Source organism: Triturus cristatus, chromosome 7 (genome assembly GCF_964204655.1).
Source record: "Triturus cristatus chromosome 7, aTriCri1.1, whole genome shotgun sequence".
Taxonomy (NCBI): Eukaryota; Metazoa; Chordata; class Amphibia; order Caudata; family Salamandridae; genus Triturus; species Triturus cristatus.
In genome coordinates this window covers 1518744278-1518757300 of record NC_140590.1, presented here as the reverse complement: position 1 = coordinate 1518757300, position 13023 = coordinate 1518744278, and the positions used below count along the sequence as shown (strand labels likewise).

Below are 13023 nucleotides of genomic sequence, written 5' to 3'. Positions count from 1 at the left end.
TGAAAAAGAACTGTGTAGATGGTTAGAGAACTGCATGCATAGTGGATAAGAATTTGAATCAATGCATGTGATAAGGCCCGCCTCACTCCGTTACTACTTTAATATTAACTGAATGTTTACAGTATTGCAAGGATAGTTCCTGGGTGAATACATAAGCAATGACTGCCTTCTAATTCTACCAAAACTTGAGAACAGGAAAGTTTTTAAGCAGTTATGTGTATTCAAAGGTATGAAGTACCAAATGCTTCTCACAGTGGTTCCCAAATGCACACAGACTGTGTGATTCCAGACAAGCAACGCTATCACTAGGAGTTTACCAAAACTCATTCACTACTATGGAAGGGGTAAGGGGACTGCACACAATCTACATATTTAAGTACTGCACTTTAGTGTCAAAGCCTGACTCATTTTATCAATGCACAAGCAAAGACTGGCTTTTAATACTACTAAAACTTGACAACATGACAGGTTTCAAAACAATTGTCTGTCAGCAAATACATAATTTTACCAAATGCTTCTCTCACAATGCTTACCCAAATACACACAGACTCAGTGTGATTGTAGACAGACAACCATCCCTTGTACAAAACACATTTACTAGTCTATAAGATCTAAGGTGACTGCACACATTGCAGAAAATCTACTACTACAGATTAGTACCAAAATGTTTCTCTCAAAATGATTCCTAAATGCACTCAGACTCACTGTGTGATCCTAGACAAACAACACTATTCCTTGCACTATACCAAAACACATTTCTTAATCTACGAATACTACATTTTAGTGTAGAAACATGACTCATTTCACAAATTTATAAACAATGACTGATTTCTAATTGCACTAAAATATAAAAACAGCACAGTTATCTGTCTGCAAACACATTAAAAACACAAATGCTTATCACAGAATGATTTCTACATGCACACACAGTCAATAAGATTGTAGACAAAAAAAGTACTCCCTGCACTTTACCAGGAGAAATACATTAGTCTGATTAAAATCAAAATAGACCACATACATCCCCTCACAATTAAATAACTCACCTTTCAAGTTGTTTTGTAGATTAAGAAGTATATCAGTCACACACCAGATTTTCCTATACAGAATCTCTGCACTGTGCACCTGTCAGCAAAACCAAGAAATTTTCCCTCTCATTTTCCACACATATACATGTAAACATCAAATCACACTCCTTCCCACATAAATTCAAAAGCAAACACACATTTCTATTGGTTAAACATTTCAACCCTTTCCAAATGACATAAATTTGAACCCTACCCCCAATCTGCCTTCTGCCTGTTACCATAGAAACAGGTCATGGAACACTGAAATGAGCACACAGGTCACAAGTTCAGCACACAATGTTGCTAATCAAAACCGCAAGTGTGCTTGACTTTTCAACATATCAGCTTATCATATATAATGTTCCTTTCAATCAGTTTTTGTTAACCAATAAGAATCATGCGTTTAAAAAACAGAAACATGCACCCTACCTTTCACTGTAGAAGGTTGTCAAACAACCAATGATTTCTTGTCTTTTTTCAAAACTGCATCTTGGCCACCATTTTAGAGAAATCTTACTTTACAAACTGCCATTTCATTTACAGAGACCATCTGAGTGCATCCAAACCTCCCTTCAAGATGCTTAGAGTGTGGATTGTGGGACACAGCTATATTTTCTGGAGCCAAAGGTATGCAGAAAACAAAGGCATTCACAAAGACCTAGGTTTGCTAAATGTAGACATTGAATGGATTGGACAGAGAGGGTTAAAGTGGCACCAATTGATGCCATTAGTGAAATCCTTTATGCATATCCAACACCCTGACCTCATAATAGTGCACTATGGTGGCAATGACCTAGGCACTTTGACTGGGGTAGGTCTGGAAATGCTTATGAAGGACACCTTTGCAGAATTGATTTCACTTTTTCCCAAAACTGCTTTTGTGTATTCTAACATATGCCAAAGGCAGAAATGGAACTGATCCAATCATTTTTGTCCACAAATTGAGAAAGCAAGGAAACCTGTGAATAAATCAAATCTGTTTCTGCTTTTCTCCGAGACTATAGAATGGGGTCCATTTACAATAACAATCTGCTCTTTTATATGCAAGAGATGTATAGGAGAGATGGAGTACACTTTACTGATGAAGGAAATAGTCTTCCTCAACAACTTTAGACTCTGTATAGGTACTTACTTATAAGTACCAAAAACTCTCAATTAACACAACGGCTCTTTTTAGAGCCACTCAACAACAAAACACTTAAGCTTGATGTTTATCTGCCAAAAATGTCCTTTTTATTTTTCCTTGGATCCGCGCACCCAACGCGTTAGGAAGTTTAAAAAGGGGGCCCCAGGGGGTCCTTCTGGGACCCCCTAAGCAACACTAGAGGGTCAGAGTATTTCTACCCTGCCTCCTTTACATCTTTCACACACTTATTTTCGTTACTTAATCAGCCTCGCTTCTACCGAGGCACAAAATGGCTGCCAACAGTTCCTGGTTCTGAATGTAGACCGACACTTGACAGCCAATTAGCATTCAGCGCGTGATCGGGAGGGTGTGCGCTTGGTTTGGGGAGGGTGCGCTTAGGGTGTGTGGATTCTCCGAGGCCATAGATATATCTATCTTTTTTAGTCTAATTTTCTCAGGAACTACTGAACGGATTTACACCATTTATGCAAAAGGCACGAATCTGAACTGAGGACTACCTCCTTGCCAAATTTGGTGTAATTCCGTTCAGCAGTTCGGGCTGTAGCTGCGCCAACAGGTCCTATGGGAAATTGCATGGGGAAAATGTGTTTTGGGACCCCCCTTTTTTCTCTGCCCCCGCTTGACGAATCACCACGAAACTTTCAGGATAGGAGCGGACCGGAGCTGGCCAAAAGTTTGGAAAATTTAGCGAAGCTTCGTCAACCGGCGCCGGACTGATTGGGAATCGAATTTTGCGGATTTCCTATCGAAAATAGGTCTTATCTATAACTACCTACTGGCGACCGCCAGTAGGTAATATATATATGTATATATATATGTATGTCACGTCTTCTATGGCCATTAGTTGTTGTTTGTGTATTAAGTTCAATGGTGAAAACAAATGGGTACATTTCAAGTAATGCCATGGAACTCGCCCCTTCTGAAGTGTCTAGCTAAAGTGCTTAAAAGATCTAAGCTGACTTTGCCCATGATATAAGGTTGGAATGTCACTCTGCACAATATCAATAACCTCAAATATCAAATGGGGAATGGATCACTTGACCTGAGTAACCAGGGTTTGTAAGTTTTCGTGTAGTATACTGATAAAAAACCCTCATTCACGTACAGAGGTTGGATTGGCGGTATATCTTGATTCTTCGCCTAGCTCTTACGAACGTGACAGCATCATCATCGGGTTAGTTGTTATGCTTCCTCAACCTGGAGGTAAACCACTGGTTAGTACAGTAGTGATCATTCATCATCGCATAAAATGAGAAGGACTTGTCCCTCATTAACATTTTAGCCATTTGGTCCTATGTTGATCCTGCAGATATCATGTGTGTTAAGTTTCTATGGGTGATGTAAATGTACTGGGGTTGCATTCAGATGATTGAGATGTTGATACTGTAAATGCTATGGTTTCTGAATTAGAGTATTATGATGTTTTAGAACCAGAAGACATATACCATATTCTGCCAATTACACTGATATGTTCCGCTATCATTATGGACATCACTTTACGAACTGTGCTAGTGGACAGCGTAGCCATTTTAATTGAACACAATGGGACCATTGTCCACCCCCCACCCTTGGAGTTCCAAAAAGAAAAGAATACATATCTCACAGAATATGAGACTACAGACCACACTCCATAGTTTCAACATGCTTCCATATCCTTAGGATATAGAAAAAAATAAAATTGTCTCTTCCTACGGATGGTTTCAGGTTAGCAGTCTCAGCACTGATTCTGTCCCGTTTGGACTACTGTAACAGTCTGTACCTGAATCTGAAAAAAAAACATCTGCACAGACTATAGATGGTACAAAACGCGGCGGTGAGACTGCCAACAGGCACTCCAAGGTTTGCCTCTGTCCTAGAGGCAATACGGCAACTGCACTGGCTGCCGGTATTCAGACGAGTTCAATTTAAGGCGTTGTGCACGGTATTCAAAGCATTGAAGGGCAGTGGCCCAGAGTTTTTGAATGAGTGCTTTAAGTGGTATGTACCAGGGAGAGCACTGCACTCTGCCGAAAGCAAACTAGTGGTTGTGCCCCGGATAATAAAGAATTAAATGCCCGATAGACAGCAAGCATAACACTGCGGCACCTATATCAAGAACTGTAATCAGACAGTATAGTAAGCAAACAGGAGTGCGCTGCTCCCCAACTCCGGATAATAAAGGCCAGCTAGGGAGGAAATACGTTTTCCTATGGTGCAGCGATGGCTTGGAACAGCCTGCCGGCGCACATTAGGAAAGCTGAGGAGCTCCTCTGTTTTAGGAGGGGGTATAGTTTGGATGATCGCCTCTCTCATGGACAGTGGGAGTGTCCCTGATTCCTGGGCTTCCTCAAAGACCGCAACCAGCTAGGGCGCTAATATATCAGCGTATGTCTTATAAAAGGCGGTTGTCAAGCCATCGAATCCGGGCACCTTGTCTGCCGGGAGGCTACTAATAACCTGCTGTACATCATGAGAAGTGAAAGGAGCGTCCAGGTAGTCTCTATGTGCCCGTCCAAGCCAAAGTAGCTCAACAGATTAAAAGTATGGCAAGAGGTCTTCTAGTGTTGTTCGATGCTGAGCAGTGTATAATATATAGTGTAAAAGTCAGTGAATCCATTCATGACCGCTTGATGGCCTCTGACTATTTTGGAGTCCTCCCCCGCTATCTCGGAGATATAAGTGACTGCGTGCGACTTTTAGCATGTGTGCTGACATCTTACCAGGCCTGTCTCCTTCCCCGTGGGAATGTTTGCTTAGAAATTGTACCTCCCTGCAGGCCTCCTCTTCAAATTAGAGGACTAATTATTTTATGGACACTAATAATGTCGGGTCTTTGGTAGAGAAATATGCTGTTTCCAGTGCCTTAATGGGTGCTTCCAGGGAGACCAGCATACCTCTAATGTACTTAAGAAGACCAGCCTGACAAGAGATGCATTTCCCCCGTATAACTACATTGAATGCCTCCCAAAGAGGTAGCTTGTGTGGAGACTGACCCAGTGTTGGAAGCAACATACTGCAGGTGCCTTCCGCTACCCTCGGGTTTCTCTGCCTCCAGATATCAACCAAACTACCCTGTCCCAATATAGCATTGAGGCTGTCTCTAGAGTGTGGATGTAGTGTGTGAGCGCTGCACTGCCAATCTAGGGAATTATTGAGCACAACTTTAAAATCGCCACCCCGGATTATTGTATCACACCCAACAAGTAGTACTTTGGCCCATACAACCCTGAAAAATTTGGGACAATCCACGTTCGGACCGTACACTGCTACAATGGTCATTCTTGTCCCTCCCAATGAACCGCAGAGGATAACATAGCGTCCCCCAGGGTCTGTCTGTATTTCCTCAGCTTTCCAGTCTATGCCCTGCCGAAGCAATATTGCTACTCCCCTTGCATAATTAGAATAGATAGAGGAGTATGCATGGCCCCAATAATTAGCGTGCAGCCTAAGGGGGGGGGGATGGACTGTTTAGATGAGTTTCTTGTACCAAACAGATATCGATACGATGCTTGCTCAAGTAAAAGTGAACTAGCCTGGTTTTCCTGCAGTCGTTCAGTCCCCGGATATTCCATGTCATGAATCTGTAGTCTGCCAGACTATTGGGGGCAGTAGGCGTTCATTGGCAATGTCCAGTTCAGTTGTGTGTAAAGAACCCCACGCAACATATGCTCAGGTGTGGTGAATGCCTCTAAGTGTTGCGTGTACCATGGTGTGTTACAACCAATGCTGCAATCTGTACCTCCTTTTAGGTCATTGTCACTTGTGTCCCTGACTAACATCCCCAACAGAACAGTTCCGCCCCCCACACCAACCCCACAATCAGGTTGTTTATATCCTTCCTTGAAAAAACACCAGAACAATGCGTTCCAGGACAGAACCTGTGAATGAACCTTGGGAGCTCTCCCCAGAGGCATGGTCTAACCGGCGAACAGCCCTACCAGAAGGCGGTGTGGCTGAGGTCTATAGAGGAACCATCGGTATAAGTGCAAACAAGGTGTAGAAATCAGTCAGACAGACCCAGCAAAAGGTCAAGGTAGTATTAATAGCAGAGCGCTAACATTCTAAAACATAAACAGATTTCAAGATTATTTAGGACGACACGTTCCTCCTCTCCGGAGGTCATGCAAATTGATCAGTCATTGTCGCGTAGGTGGTTCTCAGGGCTAGGCGTTTTTGCACAACTGGAGGCACGTTTCAGTCCACCCACATGTTTAGCGAACTTCGTGGCTGACTTTGCGTCTATGAAAAAATGAGTATTGCCTTTGTGAGAGACCTTTAACTTCGCAGGATACAGCAGCGCGTAGGAAACCTCCGCCTGCATGAGAAGGCATTTGTCTGGCTCAAATTCATGGCACACCGCCTGCATCATGGGGGTAAAGTCTGGGAAAAAGGAGATGATATTCCCTTTATACTGGATTGTGCCATGCTCTTTAGCTTGACATATTACTACATCCCAATCTCGGTAATTTAGCAGTCGGGCCAGGATTGGGCGGGGAGTGGACCCCATAGGAGGCCGCGGCCCCATCATGCGATGTGCCCATTCCACAATGAAGACCGATAAGAGAGCTGAACCAAACAACTCGCGCAGCATTTCCTCAACAAATGTTTCCATCTTGGAGATGGCAGTCGTTTCAGTTATGCCTGTAATGCGGACGTGGTTGCGTCGTGATCGAGCTTCCAGGTCATCGTTCCTAGCCCTAATCAATGTCAGTACTTTGTCCATTTGTAATAGCTGTTCTTTAGCCTCCACCTGAAATTCGTGAGCGTCCGAGGAGCTGTTTTCAAGCTGATCCAGTCTGTTCTCGTGGGTGTCCACTTGTTTTCTGACCGGTCTAACAAAAAGTGAGAACATTGAGTTTAGTGTCTATGGTTTGAAGTCTGGACCTCATTTCAAGCAGCAGTGCTTGCATGTCATCCTCCCGGTCGTCCGAAGCTGGTGCTGTCGGGGTGTCTCCTTCTCCCTCTGTGCCAGGGTCTGTCTGGCGCATCGTGCGCTTGCTCTCAAAGGGCAATTTAGACTGTCGGGCCTCGTGTTTCCCCATAGCTGCGCAGTTTAGGCACTTGGCTGTCACCACGCCTTTGCCAAAACAGATGAACCGCCCAGGCAGATCCAACTGTCTGTGACAAATGTTAATAACCCATGCAAGGGCAGCGATCACCAAGCAGCTTCCAAGGAAGTATGTAGCATCATTCTAATAGCATTTTACCTTCCCTCTGATTGCGCCTGATTGCAGACCTTCTGTACCCCCGTCAGCCGGATCAGCTGTAGCAAGAGCTCCGATGCCTGAGGCTCCTGACTGTGTCCGTCGGCACATAGGCGCGGCTGGCTGCCGCACCCCTCGCTCAGCTCTCACCCGGTAGGCATCAGATCCCAAACAGCAGGCAAGGCCTCAATCACTCCCCTCTGACATCCCTGGTGGGTAGCAATTACGATCCCATCCCAAGGTCTGCAGGCGTTAGTAAGATAGCACAGGCAGCTTCCCACAGTGTCTCAGTAAATATCTCTAGCATGGCAGGGCTGGTTGCGCATCAGGCGCTCAAGTAGTATTTGAAGGCCTGCGCACGATTAGGCTTTAATCCGGGGGAGCGGACAAAAACAACAGCCGGCCAGTGGGCCCTCACACCAGCCAGGGCCAATTTTTTTAGCCACAGAGGCACTCAGCGACAAGCCAGTAGCGAGAGAGCAGGCCGCCTCACCCCCCACCCAGCCCCCACCCCGCACCTCCAACGCCGATCAACTTCAGGTCCGTCCAGCTCCCAGGGGTTCAACACGTCAATGTCTCTGAGCGAGGTCCGTTGCTGTCTCTGAGCACTGGGGCCCTCGTCACAGCTGCAGCAGGTATCTACAGGCCTCTTCCACACACCGCAAGATGGCGGGCCTGCGGTCAGAGGGTCTATGTGTGCTTTGGCTTCACCACAGGGAAGGAGACTCGTCCCGGCCGAGCGGCCCTCTCTCGCCAGCCTCCAACGTCCTGAGTCAGGCGCTGATTTTGGTCTCTCGTCTCCCAGCGTCAGCCCGGCACTCCCAGGCCCCACGCCTGGCAGCCCCAATGTGCAGTTGCCGGGGGAAGCACTGCGGCCCTCCGCCATCCGTAAAGTGGTATCAGTACGAGCCTTGCACCTCACAGTGCACAGGTCTGCTGCCGGTTGTCGCCGATGGTCCCACTTAAGGGCAGATTATGTACGGATTTTGGCCTCAGGTGGCAGAGCACACTCAAAGAGCGGCCATTTTGCTGCTCGGCTAGGCCACGCTCCCAGATATTGGCCATTATTAAGTTGGAAATAGTCACAAATGCAATCCATAGGAACAGGAAAACAAAGGAAAGTATGATCCTGACATGTATACAAAAGGGGGACTAGATACGTGCGTTGTAACGAAGAAATCAAAACAAATCCATGCTGTAGGCGTGTACAAAACTGAAGCACTGTGAAGAAAAAACATCTTGATCCATATAATACCTGGAGGTACTTAGCTGTAAAACAGGCGGCTATGACTCAGCAGTAGGGCTAGAAAAATACAATTTAGGATTTGCCAATGGTTGATCATTATATACGACATCCAGGTATGGGACTTGATAGAACAAACGGGCAGTGTGCAGAGGACTCGACCTCCTGACTCCATGAGGGAGTATCGGCATTGTTGGTGGTCAAGGGCCACAATTGAAAATGTTGTGTAAAAGAATGACTACTCTGTCATACTATGCAGAATCAGCCAATTGGTGTAGTTTAACATGTTCAATAGAGACAAAGCATTTGTCTTTGTATCCCGGAAGTGGTGGCAGAATCACTGTTTGCCTTTCTTGGACACCAAGTACTATAACAGGAGCATGGTACATTGGGCTGAATTCCTTTTTGATCGCCACCTTCTATCAAACTAGATCTCCAATCTTTGGAAGCCAGCTGGAAACTGTAATTTCTTCTGCATTACTGGAAGAGAGAGACTTTGGCAAGTGTTTGCAAGATTGAGTGTCCCAAAACTTTTGTAGGTCTTGTAAGATGGCACAATAGTGATCTACGTCAAAGGTTGTGGCAGCTGCTACAACGTCTGGACCATCAATATCTTGAACATGCATCTTGATACCAAAAAGTACTTCATATGTGGTCCGCAAACCCAGAGATCTTTTAGGGAGGTTATTTAACGCTTGTTAAACCCCATAAAGATGGTTTGACCAACCACGCCCTGTACCTAATACTCAAGCCACTAAGGACTGCTTTAAGTCGAGGTATATTCTCTCTACAACAGAATTATCCTTGAATCTATCTGGAGAAGAAAAATACACTTGCACACACATGGACTTAAGAGAACAATGGTATTCTTTAGAAGCGAATGTAGGACATTGGCCTGAATGGAATGCTCAACAGGCATATGTACCGATAGACTTGCAAGTCTTTTATAACAGTTCACATGTCAGCCGAGCGATGTAGGACAAACCCAAAGCAATCTATATCAAGAACACACTGCAACCAAAATGTATTTGAACGCTGTATATGAAATCAATGGGCCACAATGATCTAAGTAAAAGCAGCCAAAAGGCTGAATATAAATAAAAATGTCTGTGGTGGAAGAGACACAGTGGAACTACTGATTTGCTGACAGATGTCACAAGTTAAAACATATTTCCTGGTCTGTTGGTATATACCTTGCCACCAATAACGTTGCCGCAAGGGCAAAATAGTGGCAGCTACTCCAGCATGAGTGAAAGCTACACCTTTGTGTGCTGCTATAATTAAATCCTGTCTGCATTGGGAATCACAAAATCTATATTTTGTAGTAAAGCTATTCGGTAAAGCTGTGCCATTTTTAAATGCATTAACGGCATCCAAGATATCATTATAGAAACGAGTTTGAGAGCGTGTTACTGCTGATATTTGAGATGTGGTAACTGCAGATTTGGCAGTTAATCAGCCAGAGTGTTCCCTACGGCGTGTGTCCCAACAAGTTGATGACTCAATGTATGTATAATATGAGTTTGTGGCCATCTAGCCTTTATATCTGTCACTCTCATCCAAAGCTGTTTGTGCTTTATTGTGCTAACCTTGGAATCCTTAAAATCATTATCACCAAAAATGTAAGTTATCGTTAAAGAACAGTACACAGTAATACAGAACAAGCACAATAAGGGTGGGGAATTCAGGATCCATATTTTGAAGAGCAAGGAATAAAGCTTTAATTTCAGCTAACTGCGCAGTACAGTCCCAAAGGGACTGGGTGCAAGTACTTGGTGGGTGAAAAACGCCATCTGACATAGTGTCAATACTGATAGCACATGCTGTAGACTACTGCTGCTTAGAACCTATAGCAGGGTGAGCTCAAACACCTGTGTAGATTGTGTGCATTGAACAAGAGGCAAAACTGAAGAAGGCAGTGGATAAAGGCCTTCATATTGCAAAAATGTTTGCAAAGAAGGGTTGAAGACAAAGTCTGCATCCATGACTTTTAAGGACGTAGCCCATTGTAACCATCAGAGATGGAGGGCCTTTGCAATAGGAATGTTTTCTTTTGTGATGGCATGAAGGCAGGCATTGGAAAAACAATAATGTGTTAACTTTGAGCAAGTGGACGTTCCTTCAATTCCATCTGTACAGTATTTAGAATTTTTTTAGTAGAAGCAAAATGCATTTCTGCAGGAGAATATAGAAGCAATTTATATGCTATGGGTATGGTTTCCCCTTCATAAAATTTACATATGTAAGTCCAATTCCGCCCCGTAATACCCGGATGACCAAGTTAGTGGTGTTAACAGTGTATGCAGGCTTCGTGTATCAAACAAATCGGATTGTAAAGAACTAAGTGTTGCAATGTATTTCGATGTCCAACAGGAAGTGGAAAAATTAGGATGTACTAAGGCATAAAGCATGTTAATGTTTTGTGCATAATCGGGTATGATTGTCCTACCAAAATTCAAAAATCCCAATGGAAACTTAATTTTTTGTAAGTGTTCATGGAGGCTGCACTTGAGCACACTTTTACAGAAAATGAGGGGCAAGACTTATCCCCTGATTTTTAAGTTAAAAAAGGACACTGAGAAAAGCTGTGTAAGATTTTTTTTAAGTTACTTTTGTAATCAAGTTCAGCAAATCACAAAAATATTGATCTGCTCTTGCCAATTGAGGGCTCAATTCATCATCTGTGAGATAGATATCATCAACATAGGAAAGAACATCTGGGTCGATCTCATAGAGAATCAACACAATGCGTGCCTCACAGGCTGTTCTTATAGCCCATAGAAAGTCAGGAAGCCTCTGAAAACTGAGGGTGCTAAATGGTGACTAGCCACGGCTCTCAGGAGCCAAATTGTGACTGAAAAGAGCATTTGAAATGTCCAATGTGGTTTTGTATTTCCTAGCGACATTATTATTAATCAGAACCGTACCATGGGTATTTTGCACTGCAAATGTGTGAGTATAACTATTCAAATGTCTGTAATCTAGTCCTATACGATAGGAGCGATCAGGTTTCAGGACAGGAAAAAGTGGATTATTCATTTGAAAGACTCAGGGTTATTTTATTCCCTGGCATTCAAGTTGGGATAGGATTTCTTTAACAGGAATTTTAGCATCCCATTTAATAGAATACTGTGGCTGAATTTGAGTATAGGAAAAAGTATAGGAATAGCATGTTGAGGGGGAATCCTTTCCTTATCTCAACATGTGTAATTACGATAAAGATCTGGGGCCAAGGCAAGTTCCCATTCAGATACATATGCATGTTTGACCTTGTCTGGGATGAGATGTGAGAAAGAAGGGAGAATAACATTCTCACCTTGGGAGCACTCAAGAACAAAAGGTGGGGGCCAATCGACCTCTGGCAATAGAATATCATAGGTAGTCAAGTTGTCCCAAAAAATTGCTTTAATGATGAGTTGAATATCGCCTCAATTTGGATTTCCAATTGACAGTCTGTCTGGAGGGGCTATGCAGTAGTCCGAGGTTTCAACTATAATGCTTTCATTACCAGAAATTGGTGGAGATTCCGGCGTACTATGGTGACCGCTGTTGCACTGCCGAGAGTCACTGCCCAACTCCTGTTCAGAAGGAGGGTTCTCACATTCAGTGGCATCTCGCTGGCAATGTTGAAACTTTTGAAATGTGCTTTATGTAGGAGCCTATCCTCCTCTGTTATCTTTACATCAGACGAGCGTTGTCTCTGTTTTCAGTAGCACATACTCTCCTTGTCTGAGATCAGATCGCCCTCCTCTGTTTTTTACTGTTAGTCCGATAATTTTTGAAAGGAACAAGGAGAACACATATCAGGAATCTTTCTGAAGACTTAATTATAGTGCAGTTTCGAAAATCGTTACGTCTCTGAGGACTCTGGATATGGAGTACCTCCATGTTGTCTTGTTTTTTGTTGCTTTGGTTTATCCCATAATTTATTAGAGATGTCGAGGGCTGGCCTACCGTCCTCATCATAACTAGGCTTGCCAAGAGGTAGTACTGCATGCCTGGTTTCCAAATTAGGAAACTACCATTACAACATAAGGGTTTTACAAGGCATTTTTTTACAATGCAAAATACATTACAATGCATGCCATCACAAAGCAGATGCCATTAAAATGCATTCCATTAGTATCCATTTTATGGCACGTTTAATAGTTAAGTTTAATATTGGAATAATGGTAAATATTGATGTTTAATTTGCTTTTGGTTAAGGTTTGTGTTTTTAAAACTTTATTTTAAATCGATAAATAAATTGTTGTGAGGGAAATAGGGGATTTGGGCGGGCGAGTATTTTAATACTTATGTTTTCATTTTAATAAATGGGAATTAATTTAATATATTTTTATTTCTATTTCGTTAAAAAAATATAAAAACAATTGTGGGGGTGTACAT

At 43.3% G+C, this 13023-nt stretch overlaps 1 long non-coding RNA gene across 2 annotated transcripts in view; it reads left to right on the top strand.

Annotated features, from left to right (window-relative positions):
- The window catches only part of LOC146812280 (uncharacterized), a 369505-nt gene that overhangs the window by 277617 nt on the left and 78865 nt on the right, over positions 1-13023 (top strand). The window lies entirely within an intron of this gene.